We start from the raw sequence: 13,328 nt of genomic DNA, 5'->3' as shown, positions 1-13,328 counted from the left end.
GTGCAGGGAATAACAGCAAACCAGCACACTGTTTGTGGGTCTGTTCCTAGGGTTTAACTTCAGGCAGTGCAGATGACGAAGCAGAGGCAGGCCTCCATGGGCTGTGTGGCTGATGAAGAGCAGTTTCTTCAGAGACCGGATCAGAGCAGGAGCTGATCTGAATTTCACTTGAGAGGAATGTTTTGCAACTGGACAATTCAGAGCTTAAGGAGACCACCCCTGTATGTTTGACACCTAATTTCACTGCTATTAGTATAGCTTAGCTTGCTTCTTCTCTCCTGTTTCTGTCAAGTCTGTGGTATAACCATACCTTTATTTCGGTACTGGACACTTGCATTCTCTATTCCTTTCTGTTCAGAATTTAAGCTCACATCAGAACAGACCTTGCATCTGCTGAATGCACACTGAGTTCACTTCAGTGAGTGACAGGAACCAAGTTGAAAGAAACAGCTCAAACTGCAAGTCTAAATATGAACACCAATGGGAACAAACCTTTCTGAATTTCAGGAGAGTAATTTTTCTCTCTTTTTCTGTGGTGATTGAATATATCAACTTCACAAGCAATGAGATCCTCTAAGAAACAGGGCAGAAAATATCAAGGTAGAACCCTCATGGCATCCCCTTCACTTTAGAGGAGTGTCTGAGTAAACTTATAAATAAAAAGTTAATTCCAGAGAGGGTGAAATAATCCAGATTTTAAAAGCAGTCTGGAATATTTACTCACTTAATGCATTTTAATACACCAGCCTTACACAAAAAATGAAGCAATGGGTCATGGTTTGATTCAGTAGGAAGAGAGGGAAGAGACAAGGTGCCAGGAAGAGGAGGGTTCCCCACAACTGGGCAGCTCCTCTCCTTCCTTCTCCATGCTCCCAAGGAAAAGATTCTGGGCCTTTGTGGCTTCCTCAAACTATCTTTCTGGAAAAAAAATCAACTCTAGATCATCCGGGCTTCCTCTTTCACACTTGTTTTTCCCTGTGGATTTCTGTACATGTGTGAGCCATGACCTTCTCCCTGAAACTTTGACCAAGCTGTGTAGATGTCCCATTTTCCTCAGTTTCCCCCTAAAACCTGAAGGTTCATACCTTTTTCCTAGGTCCTAGAGGCAAAAATTCTTGTTGTCTTCCCTCTGGTTCAAGACACAGCAAATTCAAAACTCCTTTTTCTTACCTTTTCTCATATACCTAAGTTTTACTGAAATACTGTATTACTTTATCCTCAATGACAAAATATATCGAAAGGCCACCAGGAGAAGTGACCTGGGCTGTGGTGTAGCTTGGTTACTGATCAAAAGCTCTGTCATGTTTGCATTATTGCTTTAGTGCCATCAGATATTTTAGTCTTAATAGTTGCACCTAGATGGGCAAGCGAATTAGGACTGAATGACTGAACTGAAACTGTACCCAAACTGGCCGCAAATGAGTTTACTTTGGTACTGCAAGTAATTCCACAGCAAATGTGGCTGCATGAGCTCTATAAGCATTAAGTGACTCTTAGGGAAGCAAAAATGGGTGAGATCATTTCAGTATCTGAGTTCCCTGAGCTGGCTGATGGCTGATGGCACAAGATCTGAAGTGAGGTTGCAGCTGAAATAAACACTTGGACCCTTGTTACATGCCCTGCCTTGAGGCAGAGACCCTGGAAAATCTGTAGTCTGGTAGCTCTGGTGAGACCTCCACTGACCTCAAAGCTGGACCTGCCTGAAAGATGGGAAATGCACAGGCCCAGGGAGTGGGAGGGTGAAATGGGACCAGTTCTGCTACCAAAGGACCTTTGGTAGCCTCAGGTCAGGATTTGTTCATTGCTGTATGTCTCAAGTTTAGATGGGCCCTGTTACAAGCCATGGTATCTCTCCAGCATAAGGTTGTGATAGAACAGAGGAAAACAAGGTCTTTATAACTTTAAAGTTGTTTGGGAAGAACAGTGAAAATGCCTACTGTAAGACTCTCAGTGAAACTTTGTGCCCGGTAGATGCTGATAATGACAAACCACGTGGCTTAAGAGAGAAACCCTTATACAGACCCATGAACAAGCTTTGTATTTTGAGGGACACATTCTACTTTCCAACGTTTAATTCTTTTTCCTTGTACATGTCTGTGTCCTCATCACTTTGGTCTCTTCTCTGAATTTGGCAGAGGTGTCGGCAGGATGGAAAGGGAGAAGACTTCTGAAGAGGAGAAAGGTGCTGCAGGAAGCGGTACGGGTGACTTTGCAGGAGTACGGCATCTAAACAAGAAAATGCCAGTCACAAAATATAAAGTCATTCTTTCATTTGCATTATCAGGACTGTTCATAGCATGACTTTATATATTTCTCTTGTCTGTACTTGGATTAGAACACAGAGTAAAGAAAAGATAGACACCTCTTCTGAGTTGGTCCTGTGATCCCCTTGCAGCCACATAGCGCTTCTCTCAAGCAGAGGGCAGACACAGTGGCTCCAGCCCTGAAGAGCTGGTAGGATCAGGCCCACAGTCTGACAGTTCTGGGTTTGATGTGATTCTGTGATTTAGTTTTCAGTTGCAGATAAAAATCTTGCTGATTCTTTCAATTTATAGTTGAATGTTTCAGACTAATCGGCCAGCCTGACTTAGCAAATTCAGAAAAGAAAGCATTCCATTCCAACTAGATGATGGCACTGACCCTCAAAGAAAGAGATTGTGAGGGTCGTGTTTTTTTGCAGAAGCTGCCGAGGCAGAAGTATTATTAATGCCAGTGTTCGTTCTCACAGCTGATGATAAGATATCAAAACAAGAGAGAAATACCATCCAGCACACACTGGTTCTGGTGGTCCATCTGTACCCACAAAGGACCGACTTGGCAGAGAGTGAAGTAACCCTATGAGTGTCAGTAAAAAGAGCGGCCACGGAAGTGCTTGTCTATCAGCATCACGATTTCCCCTATTGCGGTACCCAGCCACTCCACACTGCTTTTCTCAGTCAGGGACATTCACAATAATAATAGGAATCTCCACATGCTGAACATTGCAACCACTCTTAGAACTTTGCCCTAACTCTGAACCCTTGGCTCTGAGAGCAGACACTTTTGCAAAGCGTCACTGGAGGTGACAGGACTCAGTGCAGGGCAGCAGCCTCTTCTCTTCTAGGTACTTTGAGAGCCAGTGCTCAGATACACCCAAGGCTTTACCCAGACCTTCAGTCTGGTGGTGCTGTGGAGCGTGTTCTGGTTTGTACCCCTTGCTAATAACATCAGAATCATGTCTGCTTTGCCAACATGTCTTCCAAGGAAACAGAAAACTCATTTAAAAGTCCTCACTACTCATGGTGCGTTAAGAACAGGAGGTCTAGATGTGCCTGTGAGCAGTTATGTGTACCTGAACATTGGCCATCTTGCAGAAAAGGGCAGGGTCAAGCCTCACACTCAGTATTTACTTAGTGATTAAGAATACAAAAGCTAAGAAAACACCTAGATCCTTTTGACATGACTTGTCACCTCTGTAATGATAATAGCTTGTTGTTCAGGTTTTTTTTTAAGAAAATAGCTTATCACTGAATTAAGTAGCTTCACCTGTGGGTACAGAGTGTAAAGAATACAGCTATATTTACACCTCCTTGTATATTGGAATGGGGCTTCAAAATTGAACAGTATTGAGTTACAGTGAATTTTGGATTATGGCAGAAAGGATTGCCAGGCAGTCACAAAATGTGTTATGAGTTTAAGGGAAATTTTCCAATATCAAGTCATTTCAGGATATTCTGGCTTCACTTTTAAGAACAAGGGCACTTTTACAGTAAAATATTTCGTTTTCTCTCTTTGGTATTAGCCAACTTTATTTGTTTGATCAGTTTACCTCTAGCGCTTGAGATAATAACAGGTATGGCTGAGTAACCCAAAAGATTTGGAAATGTAAACCAAAAGATATGAAAGGTTACGTTATCACCATTATCAAGTTAAAAACATATAGCCCACTCTTTAATTTTATTCTCTCAAATTACAGCTTGTATGAGTCCCAGGAATTTCCAGAGTAGCTGATTTTGAGTTGAACGTGATTCATAAAAATTCTTGTACTTCAGTGACTCTTGATTACTTGTCAGTTGTTTGTGGTTGGAATCTGGAGCAAACGGTGATCTCATTTCCTTTAGGTATCATTCAGCTACTCAGGTTTTGTTTATTTAAAATATTGTTCCTTTTCCTTGCTGCCTCCTGTTTTATCTGTGTTATCTGTGTGGGCAGCAGTAGCAGACTATCAGTCAAAGGCCAGTGGACTCTCTCCATGTGCCTGTTGACATTCCCTGTTGCTCTTTATCTCTGGACTAAGACAGGGTAATAAAAACTTGCAGACTTGCTTCACGCACAACAAGAACCAACCGCAGCTGGTTCAGCAATTCTATTACACTAGGAGGGAATGTGGTGGGAGCTTTAAAACAACACAATCCCTCTCCAGCGTCGTATGGCTGGATGCTCCAGCTGCACTCTCAAAGCACCCAACTGTGCTAGAAGGTGACTGTGGGTACAGGCCGAGCACCTGAGCCCCTGTGAAATCTGCAGCCACTGCGCCCGTTTCATTCATGTGCACAAAGCAGCTACTTGATGGTTGTTCCTTTTTTTGCATACAGTGTGGTGTTGTTTCAATGAGCTGTCCGGATATGGACATGTTTTTGAACAGCAGTGACCACATCTGAGGATTTCTTCATCAGCTTGATATGTACTTTCTTTTAAACTATTTTGTGACTTATTAGCATTGGTGAAAATGCATCGATACTGAGAATCACCAGTCCCTTTGACATTTGTTGAAGTTGTTCCGACGAGACAGCCTATATCTAAAGCAAAAATTAGTCTGAGCTACAGATGTTGCATCCAGACACTACATGGCTTTAAATGATGTTTGCATATAGCTCTAGGCCTATCTGTAATTTCTAGTTGCTGGTAGCACTGGGGGAAACCCAGAAAAGAAAACTTCTGAGTCTGATGTTAGAATGCAGAAAGAAAATATTGAGGTTTTAGGGATTAAGCTGTGCTTTTTTTGGCAATCTTAAGTTCTGAAGTAGGATATTTTTCAAAGGCACCCTATGCCTGCCTCCCATTTACTGATCTGGAAGAGCACATTGAGACCTAACATTGGAAGTGTACAGAAACAGCTGGCTGGGACTTATTTCTGCAGTGTGTCAGTCAATCAGCTTCACATTCCACAGGAAAATCAACAACTGGAGAGCATGCCAGTTGGCAGGCTTCTGGAGAAGAAAAATTTGCTAAAAACAGGGAAGAAAGCAAATGTCAGGGAATCAGTTCTGTGTGCTGTATCCCAGCGGAGGTATCCAGGGAAGCAGCATAGCCTGACCCCCTGCGCAATACAACCCAGGTGTGAAAACTGGCGCTGCTCATCTCCACGAGAGGCCATCTAGGAATGTTGTTTAGGATTCCACTTCTTCCTCCTCTGTCCTTGGCTTTCCTACTCATGAAGGAAGATAAATACCTAAACTAACAGACAGTTCTACCTACAGGGCAGGAAGGGGTGGTTTTACCAGCAGCCCTGCCAGCAGCACTGACACCATGGCAGGTGTCTCAGCAGAGATTCCTGCTCTCCATAGGGGGTGACGATGCCGGCTCCCATTATTGTGGCCTCCGGGGAGAGCACAGCGCGTTGTAAGGGTCTCACATCTCCCAGAGAGAGCCCAGGGGGCAGGATCCGTGGCAGGGAAACCTGTCTGCCCAGAGGGTCACAGAAGCACTGAGCACATCCCTTGCTGCTCGCCTGACATGCAGAGCGCTGGCAGCCGTGCCATGGAATTGTGCTGCAATCCTTAAATGCGGGATTGCTTTGACTGTAAATGTCCAGGTACCATGATCATGGGCAACGGTATGAATTTCTAAAGCATTAATTACCTAAATAAATACAAGCAACAGAAAAATGACTCTGTAATCATAACCATTAATGACATTAGTCATGGACTATGTTCTATGTTTCATGTTGTATGAAGTACTGAAAAAAGCTCTGAAGAACCCCCCCCCCCCCCGTGAATTTACACCTGAAGGAGAAGGATACGGAATGCAGACAGCTGGGAGTGTGGAGGGCCCATGGGGCAGCACTGCCCACTGGGTCAGGCAGAACTCAGTCCACTTGTGACTAAACAGCTCTTGGACAATTCAGAGGAAAAAGAGGCTTTAGGGACAGAAAAAATAAGTTGTTGAACAACAGCATTCTGCCTGCATAAGCTCATAAAGAAACTGTGCTGCAAAGAAAGGGGAAACAGAATTCTTGGGTACTCTAATAATAGCATGTATCCTGGGTGCTCTAATAATAGTGCTTATCTTTGCTCTCCCTCCTTCTGATGTTTTGGCTGCAGTCTTCCTTTTTTTTCTAGATAGCTTCCTAGAACTGATTCCTAGTATAGACCCTGCTCTACTTTCCCTAATCTTTGTTTACTGATGGCTATTTAAAATTTGTAGAGTTTAAGTAAATACATCCTTAAAGGAAGTTGTGCTTGCTGTGCTGCAGGGACTTTTACTCCTATCCTGTCTATGGCATGTTATTGATGGACAAAGAGGGCAAAAAAACAAAACAGAAAAACGAGACATTACAGACCCTTCTTGTATATGATAAGCACAACAGAAAAAAAACTTTTAGAAACACTATGTTGGCAAAATAGGCCTTTTTTTATCCTTGTGCACAGTCTTCCAGAAGGAGGTTCTGGCATAGTGACCTACCATCAGTACAACAGAGACAATTCCTGCCAGAAAGCACAAATTCTTACTTTCTGTCTCCTTGCACTGTCTCCATGGCTTTTTCTTGGCAATACTGACTGCTTGTGCCATTCTGTGATTTTGGTTAGAACTGTTGGAAATGGTAATATTTTATTTCTTCCCAAATCCATGTGGTTTTTTTGATATCTCAAAAAAATCTCAAATTGTGATACAACAAAGCCTCCCTCCTTGGGACTTTTTGAGACAGCTTTCAAGTGCCTCTTCCTTTTGTTCCCCAAAAGAGTCAGGACTAAGCTCCCTTGTCTCTCTGGACCAAGTAGAGAGTGAGGCAGGCACTTAGAGGGGAGAGGAAGCAGGCATGGTGTGGAGCAACATCCATGCTAATAACTCTGTAAGGCTCAGCATCTTGGGCTGCATGCTAGAACTGTTGGTGGCATTATCAGAAAGGCAGGGTGAGAGGTAGCTGTAGGGCAAGGGAAGGAGGCAGGAAAAGGATCAGAAAGCTGTTATGGAGTATGTAACTGTTGGAAATGGAAGGTGAACACAATAGCAAATGAAGGTTGTGCTGGAAAGGGTTGAAAGCTGCTTATCTATGGACTTAATATTGGAAAAGTAAGTGGGCAGTGGAGGCTGCCCGCACAGGTTATTCAGGAGGAGCCAGCATCTGAAGAATTAACATGAGAGGACAGTCCTAGAGGGCACAGGTCAAGAGGTGCCCCAAGAGTGAAAAGCAATTATGAAGAGTTGACTCAGTGAAGAGCAGGCGGATGATACAGGATGACTTGATCAAAGAGAATTCCTTAAGAGAAGCCTTTGTGGGCACTTTTCTAAATGCAGACAAGAGAAGTGTGACTGTGGTTTTGAAGGCTTCTGGCAGACAAAAAAGTTGCATTGCTTTCAATAATAGAGAACAAAGGTGGAGGATATTGAGTTTGGACCCAGAACAACCAGGAAAGATGGAGCTCTCTTATCATTAAGTTGAGTTTGGTGTTATCAAGGATCTTACAAACAGAGAGAAGTGTAGATTACTCTTTGACAGATGGAGGGAGGTTTACAGTAGCGGTGCAACATCACCTGCGTGGAGATGGCAAATTAGTTTGTGTTTCTAAGTGAGACATGAGATGAAGGAAAAAAGGAACCCAAAATAGAGCCATTTCAAGGCAAGAAGTGTTGAGTTAGAAGAGCGCGAAGAGAGGTAGTGGAGGAAAGTGCTGTGGAACGTGGTCAGAGATGTGTAAAGGAAGATCCCAAGCCCAGGAGAAAGAGGACAGAGCTCTGCTTCTGAGTAGTTCTGGTGAGGATAACTTCAACTCCATGCAAAGGACAGGCGAAGAAGGGAGAACACCTAAACTGGAGCTGGAGAGGAAACTCCACTGTTAAGTTTGTATTTGATGAGCTCTGAAGTGATCAAGTAGTGTAAGGAGTGGGATATTGTTAAAACAGAATATAGGGAAGGACTGGATTTTCCCTCCTGGCACCTGGTGATGAACATGCATGATTTAGTCCAAGAGGAAAGCTTTTGCCAGCCTATGTGAATTCCCCAGAAATAAATGGAAATTTCTAATGCAGTCTGTGTAACACAGTTCATTTTATGGAACTGCTTCTATGAATAAGCATTACTCAGTGGGCGTGAGGAACGCCAGGACAAATCCTAGGCTACTGCCTTATGCTGCACTGAATATTACCTACAACTACCTTACGCTGGACTGAGTATTATTTAAGAGAAATCTAGCTTAGAAAGATCTTTGTCTTCTGTTCATTTCAAAGGAATCAGTCTGGCTACCAAAATACCTCCTAAATCAGAGACCCATACCCTCTTCTGAAATACACATCTCTGAGCTCCGTTACTCCATAACCTGTTTATACTGGTGTAACAGGGATCAGCATTTGGCCCATAATAACTCATCACTATTTTCTTGTATCCACAAAATTACACAAGCAGCTCACTGTAGAGCATATGTTTCAATGGAACAGGTTATCCTGGAGAGCTACCGAGGTACTTGTGGTCTCTTGGGCCTCACGGATCTCCCATTTCTCTCTCTACAGGGCCTCACTCTCACTGGGAAAAGGTTGGGAACGGCTCCTGCCCTAGGCCACCCTCTTCACTGTAAAAGCTAGAAATCCATGCCTTAGGCTGACAGGAGCCTGTAATCCTAAACTTTGCTTTTGGGGTAACTGCAAAGCATGGTTGCTGCTCTGCTGCTGCTTTTTGCCAAGCTCCTGCTCTTAGAGGATAACTGGGTATGAGTCCTAAGGGGGAAAAGATTATTCCTAGTGCAGGCGCCGAATGTTGTTGCGCAATGGTTCTACAAAAGCATGAGCTCATACACCATAGGAGGTGTTAGATGCGTTTACGGGTGCTCTCATGGAACATAAGGACATCAAATACCCACCTTAGGCATTCTGAACCAAACCCAAACACCTTTTTTTTTTTTTTTTTTTTTTAATGTTTCCATGCCTACATTCAATGCGTGTGGAAATTAAGCTCGTAAAAGTGAGCATTTTCAAGCTAAATTCCAATAAAGGCAATGTAGGCTACTAGGTCAATTGCTTCAAATAGTTTTAGGTGATTAATGCTATTCCTCTGCTTTTTGTTCTCACCACTATGTGATTCATCTTGAAAAAGGAATTTATCCTGTCTTTGACAGCCTGGTGATATGTTGTTAGGTGATTCCACAGTTGTGTTTGGTGCCAGGCAGAGGTGTTTGTTGGGATCCTAAAGCATGTCAGTACATTGACATGAGATAATTCCTGAGAGTGAGATTCATTGCAATGACAGGACTGCACAGTTCTGGTTTCACAGCTCCAAGTTCTGGATCAAGATTATTTGGCACCCTTGGACCTCTGCATTTCCCCTCGTTGCCTACTGTAGTCATGTTTGACATATTTTCCTTACCGAGAAGACTGATTCCTCAAAAATGAGTGAGAAAATGCAGAAAAAGAGGAAAGACAGAATAGTTTAAGGAACAAAAGCAAAGAACAGTTTAAGCATGTGAGATTCAAGCACATGTAAGTATATATCAAGTGTTATAACTTGGAACAGTTCGTGTAGGTGACTTCAGACTAGACACACAGCAAACTAGACATTGAATATCTTCAAGAAACCTATCAAAAATATAAATGCTGATTAATATATATCTACAGACTATGGTTTCGTTGTCATTAGATGACTTGGAAATCTTCCAGCATGAAAGTGAAAATAAGAGTAGCTACCTGGATGCCTGGTGCAATGTTCAAATTGATTTCTTTTCTCCTGATGTTCGAGAGACCAGTGCTGCTGGAGCCAGTGGAGCCCCAGGAGCTGCAACTCACCAGTAGCCCTGAGGCATCTCTGCTGTGACAGGGGGCTCTGTGTTTATCTTGTGAAAAAATACTAACATTTCTTTTAAAGAAGCCTTGCTAGGAAGAGAAGGAGCCAGAAAGCTCAGCAGCTTTCATCCTATTTTCTTTCTATTTCTTGACAAACTAGAAGTGTTTATTGCTTATAAGCACTGCCTATAAGCACATGGTTAACAATAGGAGTGTGTCCTTATCTGCTACTCTATCCCAGAGCCTCTGAATGGTAAATATTAAGCAATGAACAAAGGGAACAGAACTCCTGAGTTCCTGTGTAGTGCTAGTGTCATCCCAACTCTGCTGAAATCTGTATTCCACAGCCAGGCAGTCTTCTGTGGCATCGCACATGTTTCTTAAGATTCCAGTACAGCAATATTGTGGCTATGGGAAGTTCCATGATAACATACTTGGAAGCTGGAGGTTTGGGTATATAGGAATAGTCTGAATGCTATGAACCTATCTGGGCTGCCTGTATAGCTAAAAATGATACCCACTGTGAAAGATTTGTTTCAGATCTTAGTGCCTGGCACATGCACAGCCCCCCTCACATCATCTGCGAAATTCTGATCTAACTTATCAAGTTTCCTAGTGGTTCTTGTCTGTATCATTCAGGCACAGGATGAGAGGTCAGTGCTGTCATCCTATCAGCAAAATAATGTCCCAGTTCCTTGTGCGCAAACCCTACGAGGGCAATTTGAATGTGTTAGCAGTTCAAGGCTCGGCTTAGATTGTTTTCTCGTACTATGACTTGCCTTCTGTACAGTCTCCTTCTGAAATCTGGTTAATTGAGTTTCCAGAGTAATGAAATCTTTGGTCACTCTCAGAAGGAAAAATGACTTACTGTTCACTACCCATTAGAGCAGACACTTGATGTGAAGCATTGGCTGCTTTGGCAGGCATGGAAGTAGTCAAATGGATTTTAACTGGAAGCAGTTACAGCTGGGCTAACAGTGAGACATCTCAACAGCAGCATCCGTTGCTTCTGATTACAGCTTTATTTCATGCATATTCCTAGTACTTGACAAACACTTTTATAAGCACATCTTGCCAAAACTTGTGCTAATGGAAACCATAGCGGGAGAGTCACAGAACTGTGGGAGAATGCCGAGGCTTGGCCAGGCTGCAGAAACAGCTCTGCTGTCCCTGTGCAGCTGAAGCGGTTAGCGCTGGCATGTGAGCATAACCTCATGATAAACCCACTGATCCTTACCAGGAATTAACCATTTAGCCACTTGCAGCCAGCGCTCTGTCACCAAGAGGAAAAGACTGCTGTCTTGTCTTTTGCGTGTCACAAGGACAAGTACATTTACTAGCATTATTGACCTGAGGCTTAGCAATGAACGTATGAGCTGGAATGGTCACATGCGATATGTGCAAGTGACATTGTGTGTGTAATTTCTGAGCAAAGCACAGTGTCAAATTCCCCCACTAGTGCTTTATTTGTTTTTAAAATGTGTAACATGAGGTGATCTAAGAGTTGTGTCTGTTTCTAAAAGTGTTATACAGCCCCAGGTAGGGAAATCCAGCTCTCTCAGAAAGCTTTAGCTCTCTTGGCTTCCTGACAAGGAAAAATCGTCCTGCTCAGTAAGATGTCTATTCTGTTCTAATGCAGGACTTTGTGGTGGCATTGAGGAAGGACACAAAGCAAGAGAAGTGTATAAATAGACATGCATTCCATTTTTTCATTTGAGAAAGCTTAGTTTCTCTTCTTAAGAAAAACAAATCTTGACTAACACATATGAAGTGCTGCTGCACCTGAGTAGCCCCATTCAAAGGCTGTGAGATGGAACGGTGTTTTCTGTTCTAATGCTAAACAAACCTCATATGCCCTGCAACTTTTTTGTCTTAAACTGTAAAGTTGATTCCCAGCTACCCAACCAAGCGCTCCTTTGAAATTCTACAGGCAGCAATAGTCCCGCAGGAAGTGGTGTTGGTGATTCAGAGAACGGCACCTTGCCCACTGAGTCAGTGTTGAGCCAGTGGACGAATGCGTTTCAAGAGTGTGGAACGTAAAAATAAATCCTGACTGAGGCCACCGGGAAATTCATCGAACTATTGACGAGAACAGAGGTATTACCCGCAACATCCCAGATTTCAGACAGGGATAACGACAACTTTCCCCCACTTAGTTCACTGGGAGAATTATTCTTCTTTCCTCCTAGCTGTTACATTTTTCCTGCATTCATCTTTCACCATCCTCTCAGCATGTTGGAAGGATGAGTGCCACAACGCAGACATGGCTGTCTTTCTGCGGACGCTGCAGGAAGGGCCAGGCTTTGCACTTGCAGTTTTGCAATGCCATGACTTATCCCACTTGGAAACCGCTCTCAGGGAGAGACCATCCCTGCAACCTGTCTGAGCTTTTGCAGCCAGTTGAATTTTGCAGCTGAAAGGGTGCCCTGCGGCATCTGCAGTCCATTTCCCCTCCAGACTCATGACCCAGCAGATGTGCACCATGACTCCGAATAGCTTTTCCTAAACAGAGTCTCAATTTATGGATAGAAATTGAACAAGCCTCAGCAAAGGTTAAACTGGAGATGCTCTGCACACATGATCTTTCCTACTGGCTTTCACAGGTCCAGAAGATATTTTTTTCTCTTCTCCATAGGTGTTTTGGGTTTTTTTAAAAATCCCATTGTTATGTAGGAAAAAAAAAAAATCCCAACTTTACAATTAAAGACAAATAAGTCCTCAACATCAATATCTGATGGCTTTCATCCACACTCTAATTCCTGTAAAGATTTGTGGCAGCAAATTTCAGCACCCAGATTTACAAAGCAGTGCCAGAAGCTGCTGTGAAGGATCACGTCTTCAAATCCTAAGCTGTTCAACAGGCAGTGAATGGGCTGTGATCCTGCACGTAGCTGATGACACAGTGCTTCAAACTGTAAATATTTGACATGTTCAATTGTTCACAAAGATCTTTTTATTGTTTTCCCGATTTTCATTTTTTGTAATTATGAAATGACCTCCACCTCCATTTGACTTAATTTTAGAGAATTTTCAGTAGGGCTCTTGGTAATTCTTGTTTTAGACCTGTTAGCATCATTGCTAAAACCTACAAGCTACATAGAAATGGTTCAGATTTTCTAGCAAGATGACACATTTTGGACCATTTAGTTAACGATTGTAACCTGTATGTGATGGTTAACTGGTTTCTGGAGTCATGGAACATATTAAACATTAGAGAGCTGGTGGATGGATGTGGAATTTGTCAACATGTTAGTATCTCCTTTAATGTTGAGAGCCTGTTTAAACAGTGGGTCTATCATTTTAGCAAGAAGACGTGGTTCATCAGGAATGGCGCAGTAGCTCCCACAGCAGAGAAAGGG

The sequence above is a fragment of the Cuculus canorus genome, chromosome 7 (assembly GCF_017976375.1).
Source record: "Cuculus canorus isolate bCucCan1 chromosome 7, bCucCan1.pri, whole genome shotgun sequence".
Lineage (NCBI taxonomy): Eukaryota > Metazoa > Chordata > Aves > Cuculiformes > Cuculidae > Cuculus > Cuculus canorus.
Note: the sequence above shows the minus strand (reverse complement) of the source record.